This window comes from Podarcis filfolensis (assembly GCF_964270895.1).
Source record: "Podarcis filfolensis genome assembly, chromosome: 3".
In the NCBI taxonomy this organism is placed as follows: domain Eukaryota; kingdom Metazoa; phylum Chordata; class Lepidosauria; order Squamata; family Lacertidae; genus Podarcis; species Podarcis filfolensis.
The window spans coordinates 71,471,625-71,488,745 of record NC_139606.1 but is presented as its reverse complement, the minus strand read 5'-3'; the positions used below and the strand labels follow the sequence as shown (position 1 = coordinate 71,488,745).

The following is a 17,121-nucleotide window of genomic DNA, read 5'->3' as shown; positions in this document are numbered from 1 at the left end:
GCTTCAGGTTACAGACTCCGCTAACCCAGATATAGTACCTCGGGTTAAGAACTTTGCTTCAGGATGAGAACAGAAATTGTGATCCGGTGGCATGGCAGCAGCAGGAGGCCCCATTAGCTAAACTGGTGCTTCAGGTTAAGAACAGATTCAGGTTAAGAATGGACCTCCGGAACAAATTAAGTACTTAACCCGAGGTACCACTGTACTAGGAAATGGAGTTTGCTAAGGGTTCTGCAAATTGCTAGGAGATCCCTACTCCTCTTATAGCATGACAGTTCTCAGGGTGGTTTAACAACCAACCCCTCTTCCTAGGGAACTCTGGGAATTGTAGCTTTGTGAGGGGAACAGGTGGCTCTTAACAACTCTCAGTCCTTGACGTGCCCCTGGATTGTCACCTTTCTGCCCTCTTTTCACCTTTTCTAATGGTGGGACACTAGCAGCAGAGATACTTTCCTCGACAGCTAGGAGGGGGCTTCCTAGGGCAGACCACCGCCCAAAGGGAGAGAGACCAACAAAATCTCTTTGGTTCCTGAGATGCCTTCTGAGGAACCATAGGATTGCACTTTGAGGCATGTGAACAGCTAATTTCTTCTAAATGCTCTTGACAATTTATCCTTTCATGAGGTTCGCTGCATCTAATTGCATTTTCTTTCTCATCTGTTAACCATCATTGTGTCAACTGTATTGCCTGTATTTATTACTACTAGCACAATTTTAAAATAAATACATATGTATATATTACATTTATCCTGATAGAGGTGAGATCATAGTGAGTCCATAGAAGCATGAAGCAGAATCCAAGCAAGAGGCTGTCGAAAGAGTTTGCGAGTGGAAACATGACAGGCCTATTAAAGAACGTGAGTCATAAATGGAAGTCATGCAGCGCTGATGCAAGGGGGGGGTTGGACACAATGTATTGGGGGTTTCCACACCAGTAGCAATATGTAGGAACAGATTTACAGGATAGACCAAGAATCCTGTCAGATTTAATGAGGAACACAACAGAGTGGCGCCTGCAGCTTTGTACAGCCAACTTATTTGCTTATTCACTCCAATGGGAGCTTCTTCTCCCAATGCAAATTGCAGGCATGGGGAACTTGTTAGGATATTTCCGTTCCACCTTAAAAGGGAGCAGGATGTTTGTATAACACCCTGCGTAAGTTCCTGTCTCACAGGATGTTTATGCTATATGTTCCTTTCGATTTTGCCTGTCTTGCCTGAGCAGTCGGAGGAGACGGTCATGATTTCTTTGTTCTGACCAATGCCTAATAAACTGTAAATATGCAGTTCTGCTCTCATGCTGTGCAACTTCTGTTGTGTGAATTCTGCTGAAAGAGTGTGCTCTAAGCCAGAGGCTTAGTGTCGCTGAATTGCTGATATTGCCTGACTACGGGAGGTCGATGGATCGTCCGGCATCCGAGCTTGGGGCCTCAGATGGATCTTATCTCCCTGGCAGTATCCCAATATCAGGTTTCGGGCCCAGATTCACGGCACTTGCAGGAGAGTAAGACAGCGACAGACTGCTGAAAGGTATGTGTGGGAAAAGCGAAAGCAGAGGCTTTTCTGTTGCCGCGGCAGCCTCTTTGATGTCCGGCAAAGACTAATTGGCCTGGGAGCCGAGCCACGCAGGCTTCGTGATTTATGGGTGCCAAGATAAGGGGTCTCTGAAGTGAAGAAGACTCACGGCTGACGTTAAAAGCTGGAATGGAGTTTTTCCAAGCCTCTGAAGCTGCTGAGTGTCCTAAATTAAATCGGGACAATTATGAGACCTGGGCAAGATGGTGTGAGAGTTTGCTGCGTCAGTTTGGAGTCTGGCATACTGTATTTGAGCCCACTCCAGTTCCTCGGACAGAGAAATGGCAGGGCCAGGATTCGAAGGCCATGGATATTATTGTCTTATCCGTCTCTCTGGAGGAAATAAAGACGCTTGCTGGAAATCTCACGGCACGTGACATGTGGGATGCTTTGAAAAAGGCCCACCAGCCAATAATCCCAGCCCAGTGTTTAAATGCATCGGAGGTCCTGGCTGTTTCCCAGAATGCGAGTGAATGCAGAGATGCCGAGGGCACCGGTTGCAAGCTGCAGGGGGAGCTGACTGTGATGTCATCCCAGGCAGCATTCCAGCCTCCAGGGGGAGCCAAGGAGTCGGCAGCTGAGAGCTCTGTTTCTCGTGAGAACCAAGGTCAGAGCCTATGCAAAGGCCGGAAGACCAGACGTAAACAGAGCAAGATGTTTCCAGATGGCCCGAAGCAGAAGGGGAGTGGAACGCCAGTGGAAAACAAGGCTATGTTTGCTGGCACAGCTCCACCAAAGGCTAAAGGCACGTCTGATGGCCAGGAGCAGGGGGGCAAGTTGCAAAAGCCCACGCCAGTGGAAAACAAGGCTTTGTTTGCTGGCACAGCTTCACCAAAGGCTAAAGGCAAGTCTGATGGCCAGGAGCAGGGGGGCAAGCTGCAAAAGCCCACACCAGTGGAAAACAAGGGTTTGTTTGCTGGCACTGCTTCACCGAAAGCCAAAGGCAGGTTTATTGTGGATTCAGGATGCACGCGACATATCACCAAAGACCGCCATCTGTTCATCTCCTTCACACCTCAAGATGGAGAGATCCACCTGGCTGATGGAAGGACTTTGCAAGCTGCAGGAGTTGGGACTGTGAAACTTGCAAGTTTGCATACTACCATCAGAGATGTACTTTTTGTTCCAGGAGCTGCGGACAATTTGCTTAGTGTCCCACAGCTCAATGGGCGTGGTTTTGAAATTACCTTCAAGAGGACTGTCTGTGTCATCAGAAAAGGCAAAGAGAACATTTTGCATGCAAAGTTGTTGGATGGTTTGTTCTGTCTAACTTATGATGATGTTCCTGTTATATCTAATGCTGATACTTGTTGTGTTGCACAAGCTAACAAGGTTCTTCATGCAGGTTGCATTCATGATGCACATCGAAGATTTTGTCACCTCTCTTGGCAAGCGCTAGCCAAGATGCCTGAGTTGGTTGAAGGTTTGGACATCAAACCTTGTAAATTTCACATGAAATGTGTATCTTGTGCAGAGAACAAGGTGAAGGTTGCTCCAAAAGGCAAGGAGTCTAGCAGGCAGGCTTCCAAACCCTACCAGTTAGTTCATGCAGACCTGGTAGGTCCTCTAGCGCCCTCTTTGGGAGGAGCAAGGTACTTCATGGTTCTAATTGATTCTTTTTCCAGGTACATTCATGTGTTTATGCTCGAGCAGAAATCGCAAGCATTTCCTAAGTTCAAGGCATTCTGTGCTTGGTTGGAGAATGCTCATGGTAAACGTATTGGCTGTCTGTTTACTGATCGGGGCGGGGAGTTCACTTCTCAGCAGTTTGAAGCTTTCCTGACTGAGAAGGGAATCCAGCATGACTTGTCGACGCCTAGATCGCCATGGATGAATGGGCTTGCGGAGAGAGCAAATCAAACGTTGCTGCAAGGAATAAAAACCTTGTTGCATGATGCCAACCTCCCTGAGAAGTTTTGGGGGGAAGCTCTCTCGAATTTTGTTTATACTTTTAACCGCAGACTGTCATCACCTATTGGCTGCACTCCCTATGAGAAAATGTTTGGTAAGAAACCTAACACCAAGCACTTGAGAATCTTTGGTTCTGACATGTGGGTACACACCCCACAAAGCAACAAGCTTGGGAAGCGTGGGGCACATGGTTTGTTCATGGGGTACGATAAAGGTGCATACAGAGTATGGATGACTAACTCAAAGTCCATAAAGTTCACAAGGAGTGTTGAGTACAATCCTAAGTGGGGGGAAAATGTGGGAATTTTCCAGAGTTACCCAGAGGAGGATGAAGGTGATGTGAAGAAAGCAGATCATGCTGAGAAAGCTGAGGAAACTGAGGATGATGATGATGATGATGATGATGATCAGAGTTCGGATTCCAGTTCAGTGGGCGGCGCTGCTGCTGCTGTCAGTGACAGTGATGACACAGCAGACTACAAGAGCGCAAAGGCCTCAGTCAGACCATCTGATGCGTCTGACAATGAACTGGAAGAACCACTGTTCACCATTGGTCACTTTTCTCCTAAGAAGGAGGAGATGAGTCCAGAAGACTTGCGTCTGGTTCGCAGGTCTGAAAGGGCGACCAAAGGCAGACCTCCAAAGAGATTTGCTGATGAGTTTGCTAAGACGGCAACTGCTGTTCTTAGTAGCTCAGAGAAGGTGTGGGAACCTTCAAGCTTCAAAGAGGTCCAGGAGTTAACCTCTAAAGATGCTGAGCCTTGGCTTAATGCCATGAAGGCTGAAGTTGATTCCTTAAACAGGAACCAGACTTGGGAACTGGTACCGGTAGTCCCAGGAATGAGACTGGTTGGCAGCAAATGGGTCTTCAAGGCCAAGACAGACCAGAATGGCAAGGTTGTCAGACACAAAGCCAGATTGGTTGCCAGAGGTTTTTCACAGGTACCAGGGCAGGATTACCACGAGACCTACTCACCCACGGTCAAATATGAGAGCATTCGGCTGATGCTCAAGATCGCTGCGGAGGAGAAACTGCATGTTTCCCATCATGACATAAATACAGCTTTTTTGTACGGGATTTTGAACGAGCAGCTGTACATGCTTCCACCTGACGGGATGCAGATACAGAAGGGAATGGTCTGTAAACTGCGGAAATCCTTATATGGTCTCAAGCAGAGTGCCAGGTGTTGGAACACAAAACTCACTGAAACGTTGCTTTCTCTAGGTTTTCACCAGGGCAAAGCTGATCCATGTGTGTTTGTCAAGGAGGAGGGGCAAAACAAACTGTATTGTTTATGTTTTGTTGATGATCTTCTGATGTTTTGGAAGAATCAGGCTTTCTACCAAAGCACCCTAGCTCAGCTGAAGGAGCACTTTGACATGAAGGATCTTGGTGATGTATTAACCAGGTTGAATTTGGTTGATGCAAACCCAGCAGACACACCGATGGTGACAGGTTACCAGGTAGACAGTACTGCTGAAGCGTTTTCTGACACAACGCTGTACAGATGCATTCTAGGCAAGTTGAATTTCATTGCTAGATGTTCAAGACCTGACATTGCTGTAAGCACTAACCTGCTTAGCAGACATGCTAACAATCCTACTGTTCAGGATTGGAAAGCTCTGAAGCGCATAGCCCGGTACTTGAAAGGGACTATGCACTACAGGCTGAGGTTCACCAGTCAGAAGACTGGAGGTCTTGAAATCTTTGCAGATGCAAGTTTTGGAAGTGACACCACGGATGGTACAAGCACTTCTGGAGTATGCTACATGTACAACCACTGCCTGTTTGACTGGTTGTGCAAAAAGCAGACGACAGTTAGCCTAAGTTCCTGTGAAGCAGAACTCAATGCTCTGTCATTTTCACTCATGGATTGTGAATGGTTGATGCAACTGTTTAAGGACATTGGGGTTTCTGTGAAATGTCCTATACAAGTGTATCAAGACAATAGATCTTGTTTGGCTTTGCTGAACTCGGAGAGTTGCAAGCAAAGGACCAAGTACTTGCAGATTAAGCCACATCGTGCAAGAGAGTGTATTCAGAAAGGACTTATTCAGGTGTCCTACATGCCAGGAAATGAAATTCCTGCTGATCTGTTGTCTAAGGTTGTTAACAGAGAACAACTGAAGGTTTACGCACAAAAGTTGCAATTGGGTTGAACCACAGGTACTACAGGTTACACGGAAAGGGGGAGGATGTTAGGATATTTCCGTTCCACCTTAAAAGGGAGCAGGATGTTTGTATAACACCCTGCGTAAGTTCCTGTCTCACAGGATGTTTATGCTATATGTTCCTTTCGATTTTGCCTGTCTTGCCTGAGCAGTCGGAGGAGACGGTCATGATTTCTTTGTTCTGACCAATGCCTAATAAACTGTAAATATGCAGTTCTGCTCTCATGCTGTGCAACTTCTGTTGTGTGAATTCTGCTGAAAGAGTGTGCTCTAAGCCAGAGGCTTAGTGTCGCTGAATTGCTGATATTGCCTGACTACGGGAGGTCGATGGATCGTCCGGCATCCGAGCTTGGGGCCTCAGATGGATCTTATCTCCCTGGCAGTATCCCAATAGAACTCAACCCAGAGTGGGACCACTGCAAAGGATATATGTATTTTTAATGTATATTTGTATTTATCAGTAGATGCTAAATAGTGACACTAAATAGCTGTTGATTATGAGGGTTATAAATTGTGTAAATACAGACATAAAATATTTGCTTCAAGCTTATTAGGGGCTAATTTGTTATGTTTATCTATGGGGCAGTACATAGCTGCTTTATCAAGTGGGCAGAAGTGGAATGAAATGTAGATCAGGCCTGGTTCACACCCTTAGCAGTGCTACAAAGCTGCCTCCATACCCTTCATTTCACTCTACAGTTTGGGTCCCCAAGAGGGATGAAGAGCAGGAAATAATTGATTGCCAAAAGATCACAAAGGAAACTCTGCTAATTATTCAACCCAAACACTGAACTCTTAATTTCCTCACCACTATTGCCCTATTCTTTCAGATGACTTGCTGAATCAACACACTGGCGAACGAAGAGCCAAAGAGTTTCAAAATGCTAAAAGCAAAATTGCCTTAGCAATACTCAGTGGGTGGCCACTAATAAAGTCCTAGATGGGACCAGACAGTTGGACCTGGGACATGCAGCCCTCCTGTGGGCTACGTTCCTGCAATGCTTAAAGTGTTTTTACTGCTAGTTTCCTTCCTCAAGCAGAGCACCAGCTGTAAGACTTGCCACCCACTGAGCATCACTAATGCAAGTTAGTTTCAGATGCTAGCACCTAGCTTATTGGTCTGTAGCTGTCAGAGGTGATTGGGACACACAAATACCTTTTCATCCAATGAAGCGTTTCTTATTTACTCATCTTAATTCTGGGTGGGTGGGGGACAACCTCAGTGCAGGCTGTTCAGAAGTAGACATGTTTCAATGCCATTCACAAGGCATCACCCACTTGATTTTAGCTCCCTTCTCCCATCCACATTGTTCACATGCTTTTGAAAATTATTCAAATATTTCCATATGTGTACATATAGTACATAAACAAGCACATCCCTTGATGAAAATCAACAGAGTAATTTCACCCTAGTTAACAATTCTTCTGAATCTCCAGTGGGCTAAAAACTAAATCCAGTTCTCCATGTATGAGTTTATTTCCCTTCCCTCTGGAAGGCTACAATCCTATACACATTAAGGTAAGCCCATTGAATTCCATGGGGATTATATCTGAGTACATAAATGGGTAAGTTTTGCCACCAGCAATGTAGTTCATCATCTTCCTAGCCAAGCTTCACTAGATAAAACATAAGAACATGGGGAGCTGACTTCTGTTGAGTTGGATCATCTAGCTCAGTTTTGTTGGTGTTGATTGGCAGTAGATTTCCAGTAGACAGGGATCTATTCTAAGCCTACCTGCAGATGGTGGAGATTGAACCCAGGACCTTCTGTGTGCAAAGCAGATGCTCTACTAATGAGCTATGGCCTTTCCCCAGTACGGTGGTACCTCGGTTTAAGAACAGTCCGGTTTAAGAACTATTTGGTTTACAAACTCTGCAAAACCAGAAATAGTGTCTTGGTTTGAGAACTTTACCTCGGTCTAAGAATGGAATCTGAATTGTGGAAGGGGACTGGCGGTGGGAGGCCTCATTAGGGAAAGCGCCCCTCGGTTTAAGAACGGTTTCGGTTTAAGAGTGGACTTCCGGAACAGATTAAGTTTGTAAACCGAGGTACCACTGTATTCTATTTAGATTCTGTTTCAGTCCTGGATTTTAGGAACAAATTAATCATTTATTTTTCATTTTACTGTCTCAAAAGATTCCTTCATATAACATAGAAGAACTATTGGATTTAATGAGAACTTTTGGTCTGTCTTTTATTATCACAGTTATAGCTTGCTGAAACCAGACATTTTTAGGGCAGGCCCACCAAATATAACCATTGTCTGCCTGAGGTTGTCCAAATCTTCAACAAGGATTATTTTGTATAAGATTATAATAATTAATGTTTCTTTATTTACTGCTTTTCAACGAATGCAGAGAGCCCCAAAGGGCTGATGATATGTACATATCTTTCTCGAGCTAAGATCTGTTTGGTCATTGTTTCATTTATTTTTCATTTTTCATCATTTAAATTATTTTTCTCTTAAAGCAATAGCTATATACTTTTTACCCTCTTGAGTAAATATATACATATATCCAACATGATATTATAGTTCAGTTCCTTCCCCATTCAGGTGTAAATTTATGTTCAGCTAAAGATTTAGCCTTCGATCCTAAAATACTTTCAATGGGCCCAGCCATCCCAGAGGGTGCTAGAAACATTAGATCTCCTTCTCTAAGGCCACAAAAAGTTGTTAAACTCTAGAGAAGGACAGCCAGTGTTGGATGTCTCCTCTTCCCTACACCATGGTACTTTCAGGGGCCCTTGAACTTCTGTTGGAGCATTAACATCAGTAAGGCAGAAAAGGTGCATGTCATGGGTAGATAGAGGGCATGTTGGTGGGAGGCAGAACAAAAGTAGGCAAGGGTGCAAAGGATCCAGCGCTTTCTGGGTCTCCAAACACCACCACTCCCTGACCTGTGGGAAGAAATGAAATAAAACCAATGGGCATTATTTACAAATTAAAATACTTATACCTCACCTTTGGAATCATGGAATCCTCAAGCTGCCTTGAGAACATAGAAGTACACAATATAACTTTAAAAAATACATAGCATTATATCCAGGAAATAATCAAACCTAATGGAACAACCCTTCTCCCCGTCCAAAGAACTTCCAAAATTCTCTAAAATAGTGCTGCCTTTCCCAGGTATCGAAAACAACCATAAAAGAAGCTGGATGAACAACCTTTGGGAGGGAATTCCATAATTTTAACACATAACTCATCATATATATAGAACTACCTCTTATCTTAGAGTGCTCATTGAAGATATTATCATTTTTAGAGATAAATCAAAAGCAATTTTCTGCTTAATCTCATCCAAGTTCCAAAATAAGAAGTATAGTATTAGATTATTATCAATATTCATTGGTCTTTTCTTTTGCTCTGACCATGAATGTGAATTCCAAGGGTATCCCATTACCTTTTTGTTCCACAGATCAACGATATCTAATCCAGCATCCTAATCCAATATATGATTGCCACCAATTCCAGGTGTCAGGAATATTCAAACTCCTATATTGATCTCTCTTTTGCAAGAATTTTCAATTCTACCCCCTCCCATTATTTATAAATTTAATACATCTTATTCCATTTTTAAAAACATATTTTATCTGATACACTAATAGGTAATGTGGGAAACAGAAAAGGCAATTTCAAAGGGCCATTAGATTTTACTACATCTATCTGAGCCATCCATGATAAATTCATCTCATTCCATCTCCTGATATCCTTCTTGATTTCTTTACTATGGATTATAATTATTCTCAGAGTCTTTAAATCCACAGATAAGTTAATGCCCAAATGTTTATTTGAGACTTCTTGCCATGGAATAGAACAGGACTGTCTCCTGGAGCTTTTTGTATCGCAAACCTAGCTTTTCAAATTTGGTTTCATTTAATAAATAGCACGATGCTTTGCTACACTGGCGGAGGATTTCATTCAATACTTCTTTTGAAGACTCTACTAGTTCTGTCAAGGAGATTACCAAACTATCGTCTGAAATTATCTGTACCTTTATCCTATCTGCTGCCTGTTGCCTGCTATAATTCTTTTTATTTGATATATATATATTCCTGCTAATGAGTTAACGGTCAAAACAAATAACACAAGACCACTGCTTCCCAAACAGCCACGCTCTCTAAAGTATGTTTAAAGAACTAACTATGTTGGGATTCAGAATTAGACATATTTACAAGCCCAGTGGAATGAAAAAATAAAAGTGCTTCTTTTTCTTTTTAGCTTTCAAATCATGGTGGTGGTTGGTTTTTATACACATGTACGTTATTGAAGTGTACCTTGGTTAGATGGGTGTTTAGCAGAGGGGTGGGCAACCTTGATGTAATTTTGAAAGCTTTCTACAAGTGATTGGTTCAGATCTCCAGCAAGAGTGATCTGTTTCTCTTCCAGCAGTCCAGACAAAGAGGGAGAGCCATCATACAGCCACAATAAAACAGGAAAGCAGAACATGAAACCTCATTTTTAATTATGAGCCTGTTACAATTCTGGAACTTCAGAGTCAGGGGTCGTTATACATATGGGAATTAGAACAGGCTAGATTTGCATTACAAACAGTTATAATTAACTGGTTTGGCATCATCATCACTGTACATAACTTCAAGAAATTGATGGGCAAGTGTGAAGAAATAACCAGCCCTCAATACTCTTCCACCAAGACTCCTTCCTTGTTGACCTTCCGCCAGCAGGTGCAGGCTTTCTTGTTCTAACAAGTTTTGGGGAACTAATTGGTTTTAATGAAAGGGCTCATGCTTTTCCTATGTTTTTAGCTATTCTTGTTTTTATCTGTAAACTGCTTTGAGTCCCTGTTAGGGAAAAAGGCAGAAAATTTAAAATTTAAAATGGTTTCTCCATTGGGGTGTATGGGGTGTTAGTGGACATGTTGTGCTCCTTCTGGGGTAGTCTGCCCACCTTTAGTCCCCATCCAACACTCAGCTCTCACCTGTGGCTCTTAGAAGCTGTCAGCATGTGACAGAGGCCACACCCTGGGAATGGATTCGACTGGCTGGCTAAACCAGGTGAGGGTAGCCGATGGGTCTCAAACACTCAGTGAGCTAGGGACTCCCCAAGCTCTGGAGGATTAAGCAGACAGGACTAATAGTGGGTCCAATAGTCAAGAAAGTGGTTTCTACACATGCTGCAGAGGGAAGTGAGGGGCAGATGAGGTCATCATCCCGGGAAGGTGGCTAATCAAGGAGAAGGAAAACTATAATCCTAAACCTCCGCTGCCTCGTGGGATATCTCCGGGAGAAGAAAGATCTAAGCAGTAGACCCTACACAAATCCGGAATGGAGTCTTAACATGGTTGGATGGCGTCTTGGATGCCACCTCCCAACAGCTCCTGCAGCCAAGCTGGTACCAAACATATTGCTCTGCTTTCCTTTGAACGACATCAGCAAGGCCAAAGGGGGCAGCCCAGGACCTTCATACACTCTGCCAGGGCTTGTGCCACAGGGACGTCACTTCAGTGCTGCTAACACAGCAGTTTGACTTCACCCCTGGAGATGCACGCCATTGTCTTTCAAGACAGATAGATGCCAACAACAAAGATCTCTCCATCCCCTCTGCCTTTATTTATTATTTTATTTATTAAATTTGTACACCAGCCTTCAGCCTGCAGATATCAGGGCAGTTCACAACATAAAAATATGGGACCTTTTCCCACCAGCCATCATCAACTGGACAGTTTTCTGTGTGCAAGCACAGTGAGTGGTGAGTTTTGAGAAACCATGGCTATCAAAGCCCTGCTTCCTCACAACAGTTGCTGTCTTCAGCTGCTCCAATTTCATGCACCGACCTACAGCCTCTGAGCCTACCTTCAGTTGCCAGAAGGGCTTCACGGTAGCTTGGGAAGCAGCAGGGCAGCTAAGCATAGCAGCTGTCGGAAAGCAACAGGAAAACAGAGGGAAGAATTCTAGGGACATGACTGAGTTGTAATTGTGATCAGGTTGATTAGCAAGTCTGCCACACCTGCTGGGACCAGACGTCAGCAATGACTGTTCCCCCACCACACACACACACACACACACACACACACGGCTTTGTCCTCTGGAAGCTCATCAGCTTGGTTTTTATTTTTTGTGCAATGTACATCTTTCCAAGGATATCTCACTTAAAAATTTGCATCAGTGATTTGCAGAAGGTTGAGATTCCCCAAAGAATCATGGTTTAATTGCTGTTATTATCTTCATAAAGCTGCCCAGGGTGCATGTGTGTGCTTTTATCCCGTGGTTATTTAAAGCTTATCTCAAAGACATTGATAGCAGTGGAAGGTCTAGTGGAAGACTGCAGTCCTGGATTTCCACTAGCAGAGTTATGGTAAAAATAATAGGACTCCTAAATCAATCATTGGCTTTCTCTAATTTATGGCATTGTTGTATTTTCAGGCCCAGCCGTGGCATACACAGCACATCATTATGGGGGAAAGCAGTTACTCGATAATATAAAAAAAGATAACTGCAGAGATAGTTAGTGCCAGCCCTCTGAAGAAAAAAATAAAATACTTAGACAACGGGTAGAAAGTCAATATTATAAATTGAAATGACAAAAAAACCCACCCTGACCTGAGATGCCTTAATAATAAAAAAAAACACAACCCCCGCCAAGCTTTAAGAGTTCACATTAGTTTTAACAAGTTGCACAATGCAGTTGATTATATGATACATAGCAGAACTTTCAAAAGCGGAATGAGATGTTGTTAGACATCTTGAGAGTTTCGCGGTGGTAGGAAATGCCCAGCTCTTGACAATGGACCCATGTGATTTGGTGACACCCAATTCCATCCCTCACCCACAGAGTATTTTCTGCCAGATGGTGGATCTGCAGTCCACCAAGAGCAAGAACTAGAGATCTAACCATTCAAGTCAAACTTCCATTTGGAAAATGCTTTGAAATTTCATGAATTGAAATTCATGAAATTCATTTCAATGTTATGGAAGGTGTTGTATCTACTGCTCAGGCTGTTTTGCTAATGCCTAATGGAGCTGTGTCCATGATGTGCCTTCAAACATCTCCATCAAACATGTTGGATGCTTGAGCATTCCTCCAGGCCACCCTTCCTCCACCAGATGCCTTCCAGATGTTTTGATCTACAACTTCCATCAGCCCCAGCCAGCCCTAGTCATTGCTTCAGGCAATGACTACCTCAGTTGTTATTTGGGAATGAAACCGGAAAGCTATCTGTGACCAAATGAGAAACCGTGATGACTTAAGGGTTTTCATGACCATTCCAGCATATTTGGGACACTCGGAGGATATGAAACTGCATCATGATCTAGTCACAGCTGCACATTGGCAAGAAGCCCTCTGTGACTTCTAAACAAAGTACTTGCTGCTAGACATCCTGGTGTACAATATAAGAAGCCAACACTCTCCATATGCAGACCAAAGGGAAGCCACGTTAATGAAGATGGTTCTGTTTGGGGAAGCTCTGCATTGCACCTCTTCTAAGCTGAATTTCCATAGGAAATATAGGTCTGCAGCACTTATGGGAGAGCTTCTGTTTAAGTCAGCGCAAAACTGTGATTTCAAAAGCATTTAGGACTATGCATTTGTTTCTTTTGCTTCTTTACATATACATTCAGATGTGCAGATTTTATAGAAATTTGCATCATGGACTCATCCCTTGAGCCCTTTAGGTATTTTACAATGTTCCTTGTCACTACTGGAAGTCTATACCTGTGGTCACCAGGTGCCTCATCTCAGATGGTGGAGGTATCTGAAGAACAGCCTTTGCCAATCATCTTAACACAGGGGCAGACTGATGTAGGAACTTCAGTACCTAAGGTTGAGTACAAACCACATGTTGAAATTAAATTGAAAGCACATTTCCCCTCCCAAAGAATCCAGGGAACTATAGTCCACCCTCTCAGAGAGCTACAGTTCCCAGCACCCTTAAACTACAGTTTCTGGGATTCTTTGGGAGAAGTCAGGTGCTTTAAATGTATGGTGTATATGCTGCCTACATCCCAAGATGTGTAGGCCTTTAAAGGCATCTCTATGAGATGTATACTACATCCAAAAATCCAGCTCTCTTCCCTGGCACTGTCAACTTACCTGAAGCTTCAGAACAGTGTGCATCAGTCTGGTTTGGCGCATAAGCATGTAATTGGTACATATGGCTCATGATGAGAAGGTACCAAAGAAGTTAAAGCGGACGCCGTGAATTGTGAGATTTATTTATAAAGGTCTCCTGATGAGGTAAGAATACAATATCATGATGTGAGGTAACATGCAAAACAGAGGTTCTCTGCATGAGATGAAAGAAGAATCTTGGCACTAACAAAATTGCAAACAATGTGAAAAGTAAACCCCATTGAATTGTTCCTAGGGCTGCATATAAAAAGCATCTGAGTTGGAAAACTTGCCCATGCAATCCTCTGCACACTAACCTGGAAGTAAGCCCCCTTGAATTCAAGGGGGCTTATTTCTAACTAACCATGTCTGGGATTTTGCTGTTAGGCTTCAATTCTGCACTTGGTTTCTTGGGGGTAAGCCCCATTGGACTCAATGGGACTTCATTTTAAGTGGGGGTATATAGCATCACACTGCTAATCTGCAGTTTCTTCTTATTTGGGGAATTCCTTTAAAATTCTGCTTCTGTTTGGGTTTTTATTCTTCCTTCCTCACCTTATTGTTTACAATCTCACTTAAAGTGCACTGTAATTCATGAGGCCCTGCTTGGATTCTTGAAGGTCACTCGGGTCTCTGTATGTAGTCATACAATTCTGTTTTTCAAAGGTCAGCAGGGGGGAAAAAGCAAAACTCTCCTTTTGGCCTACTCTGGCTCTGGAGTAATCTGATACTCTAGGAATCAATATATTCTCGAGACAGCGTTCCATGGAAAATGTAAACCTTAATGTTATCTGATATTTGGGTTGTACAAACTCAAGCAAATTGCCGAAACTATAATCCCAGGCTGTGAGTCGCTGGTCCAGATCTAATCAGTAACATGCTCTTCTGTCCATCAGCAGCATTTCTGGTGTAGCAGAGGAAGAATGGCTTGTGCATTACTGCAGTTATGTTTTTAGCTTTAATAAGATGTGTAGAGGACTGAATAATGCTACATAATTTTAACAAATTATTAGAGCATTTTAAAGCAAGTAAACTATCCTATACGGTTAGTTCATCTGGGATGGTGATTAGCTTAGCGGTAGAACACATTCCTGGACTGCAGGAAATCCCAGCTCATTCTCTGATAACTTCCATTAAAAGGACTGCAAGGTTTGGGAAGGCCAGAGAGCAACTTCTACTCAGTGTAGATTGCACTAGCTATGGGGGAAAGGGAGGGGGAGAGAGATGGATAGGGAACTACTGGCAGATTGCTGAATATTGTAAAGCAGATTGGTAGGGATTTTATGAGTGTTTGTGAAAAGGAGTGCTTGTGTCATGGGCCAAGGGGAGATGCCTTGGTGAGAGTGGTCAGACAGGGAGGAGTGGGACAAGACTGGAGAACTGAAGGGACTCAACCCAGGGGAGGGGACCAGCAGAGTGGGGGGGCAGTGAGCAGAACTCATTGGTGATCTCTGACCCACGGCAAGGGGCAAATAGGTTGCATTGTCATTGGAGTATCCAAGTGCAGCATCCCAGCTGATCAAACACTGCCTTCAGCACCACCCCTCTGCCAGTAAAGAATCACTCCCTTCAGTGGAGAGACTAAAAGATAAATCTTACAGTGAGCTGGTCTCATCGTACCTACCTCCATCATCAAGGACAAGGAGACGAGTGCACCAGCACAGGCTGCCTCCTCCACACACTCACCCTACTTGGCAGGCTGCTTGCTTGCCAAGATCTGAGCCTCAGGACATCAGTCACATGAATGAAGGTGCCCACTCTGCTCTTCAAAAGGGGTGTGTGGGGGTGTATAGGGTGAACAGTCATTGCTGGTGTCTGGTCCCAGCAGGTATGGCAGAGAGAGAGAGAGAGAGAGAGAGAGAGAGAGAGAGAGAGATCTTGAGTCAACATCTTAGCTTCTGCATAGCCATATACTCTGGAGCTCCGCCATACTTTTTGACTTAGTAACCTGTGACCAGACTTACATTTGGACACTAGCAGATTGTGGAATAAAGTCTTCTGCATGAGTGAGAACCAAGACAGCTTGCAAACACAGGTGGGTTTTCAGGACAAGAGAGGTGGTGTTCACCTCTTTGGGGCCTATTCAGGTTCTCCTGAATATTCTTCTGAGAGGACAATGCAGTGGTGATTGTATATAACCCCAGCCAATGATACTGATTCATTAAATGTGTCTATCATGGGAGAATCACTATGCAATGAGAAGTGATGATAAACGGTGACCATCAGTCATGACATTTCATCTGTTGACTAGCAATAGGGAAGCTTGAAGAATTCAATAAAAGTCAACTCTGATGCAAACTGACTTGATCTATAGCTCCTGGAATAATGTGTGGATCAGATCATAATTACGCTTTGGATTTCATTCTTTGAATGTTGTGGTGAACAGATCTCAACTCAAAAAATGTACCAAAATGTTATTTAAAATGTGTATTTTAGAATGAAATAGGTTATGAATGTATATATTAAGATAAGATACATATCTGAATGCATATTTTGTGAGACAATGCATTTTTTTGAATTTTCGTGCAGATTGATTCAGAAATGGGATGAAACCGATTTGTTCATCACTAACAGCAATAGCTGTTTCACATGCTGGAAATCATCACTTGATATTGTCATCATTGATGGATGGTTTTTCAAGTTCTAATTCATGCAAATTGTAAAGTCATCCGACTTTCAAAAGTGAAGTTCCTTTGAGCTATAAATATAATCAGGCTATCAAAAATAACCAGATGGAGACATCCTTTATCCAAGCAAACAAATACTAGAAAAAAACCAGAAACATGCATATATATATATATATATATATATATATATATATATATATGAATATGCATTGAGCACAGTTTGAGGATGTTCTTAGAAACACCTGGCTCCTGCCAATAATTGCATTTGTGGACCCTTGATTGTTAAAATTGACTGGTCTGAAATCTGCTGTTGTAATTATGGTCTTCCATGGTTGCATGGATTCTCAGCAAGCTCTTTCATTTAAAAATGTCCGCTGAAGTCATTCTTTAAATATTTTCATGCTTCAAAGAGGAAAGTGTCTTGGAGCCAATACCTTTTGGGAAAGGCTACCAGAATGAAGGCTGTGTGATTTCATAATGGGTTGTGCTTCCAGACAGCAGGAATTCAAAAGGTCCTGGGAAGAAGCAGAAACCAAAGATCTGATGAGATGAAAGCATTAAAAAAACAAAAACCCTTCCAAAGTGGAATAGTTCAATATGTATTCCAATATGTATTCTTTTTTAAAGGGGTGCAAAAAAATTCTTGCCCTTACCTAAATCTGCTCTTGGAAACTGAATAGAGATCCCTAAATCAGAACTACTAAAGTTTGGTTTGGAAGGAAGAAGAGTTCAAAGCTAAAATATTTCAGTCATGATGAATTTA

The 17,121-nt window shown here is 42.9% G+C and overlaps 1 long non-coding RNA gene across 1 annotated transcript in view; it reads right to left on the bottom strand.

Annotated features, from left to right (window-relative positions):
• The window catches only part of LOC310759090, a 52,453-nt gene that overhangs the window by 11,067 nt on the left and 24,265 nt on the right, over positions 1–17,121 (bottom strand). Inside the window, exon 2 of the long non-coding RNA XR_014546207.1 lies at positions 15,418–15,539. This is a non-coding gene — a long non-coding RNA (uncharacterized lncRNA). The remainder of the gene's footprint in view (positions 1–15,417; positions 15,540–17,121) is intronic.